Genomic DNA, 1,324 nt, shown 5'->3' on the forward strand with positions numbered 1-1,324 from the left:
TATTTTTGATCGTCTCTTCAGCTAATATTGCAATTCGAGACCAATCCAATTGGTTGGTTTGTAATATGTTGATCATCTCTTCAGCTGATATTCGAGATCGATCCAATGGGTTGGTTGGTTGGGTTGGTAATATTTGTAATTGTCTCTTCAGCTGATATTGCTATTCGAGATCGATCCAATGGGTTGGTTGGTTGGGTTGGTCATATTTGTGATTGTCTCTTCAGCTGATATTGCTATTCGAGACCGATCCGATTGGTTGATTTGTAATATGTTGATCATCTCTTCAGCTGATATTGCTATTCGAGATCGATCCAATGGGCTGGTTGGTTGGGTTGGTAATATTTGTGATTGTCTCTTCAGCTGATATTGCTATTCGAGATCGATCCAATGGGCTGGTTGGTAATATTTGTGATCATCTCTTTAGCTGTTATTGCTATTCGAGACCGATCCAATGGGTTGGCTGGTAATATTTTTGATCGTCTCTTCAGTTCATATTGCTATAGGCTGGTTGAGCCGGTAGCTCCAGTGCGGAGGAGGGTAAGGGGGATGAGGGACAGGCCGATGCCTTACAACAGACTTGTAACTGTAACGTTGGCATGACTGATCACCATAGAGCACTGTATTCTGTGATTGTAACGTTGGCATGACTGATCACCATAGAGCACTGTCTTGTGACTGTGACGTTGACATGACTGATCACCCACCATACAACACTGTCTTGTGACTGTGACGTTGACATGACTGATCACCCACCATACAACACTGTCTTGTGACTGTGACGTTGACATGACTGATCACCATCGAGCACTGTCTTGTGACTGTGACGTTGACATGACTGATCACCATACAACACTGTCTTGTGACTGTGACGTTGACATGACTGATCACCATCGAGCACTGTCTTGTGACTGTAACGTTGACATGACTGATCACCAAACAACACTGTCTTGTGACTGTGACATTGACATGACTGATCACCATAGAGCACTGTCTTGTGACTGTGACGTTGACATGACTGATCACCATAGAGCACTGTCTTGTGACTGTGACGTTGACATGACTGATCACTATAGAGCACTGTCTTGTGACTGTAACGTTGACATGACTGATCACCATACAACACTGTCTTGTGACTGTGACGTTGGCATGACTGATCACCATACAACACCGTCTTGTGACTGAAACATTGGCATGACTGATCACAATACAACACTGTCTTGTGACTGTGACGTTGACATGACTGATCACCATAGAGCACTGTCTTGTGACTGTAACGTTGACATGACTGATCACCATACAACTGTCTTGTGACTGTAACGTTGGC

This window comes from Littorina saxatilis, linkage group LG2 (assembly GCF_037325665.1).
Source record: "Littorina saxatilis isolate snail1 linkage group LG2, US_GU_Lsax_2.0, whole genome shotgun sequence".
Classification (NCBI taxonomy): domain Eukaryota; kingdom Metazoa; phylum Mollusca; class Gastropoda; order Littorinimorpha; family Littorinidae; genus Littorina; species Littorina saxatilis.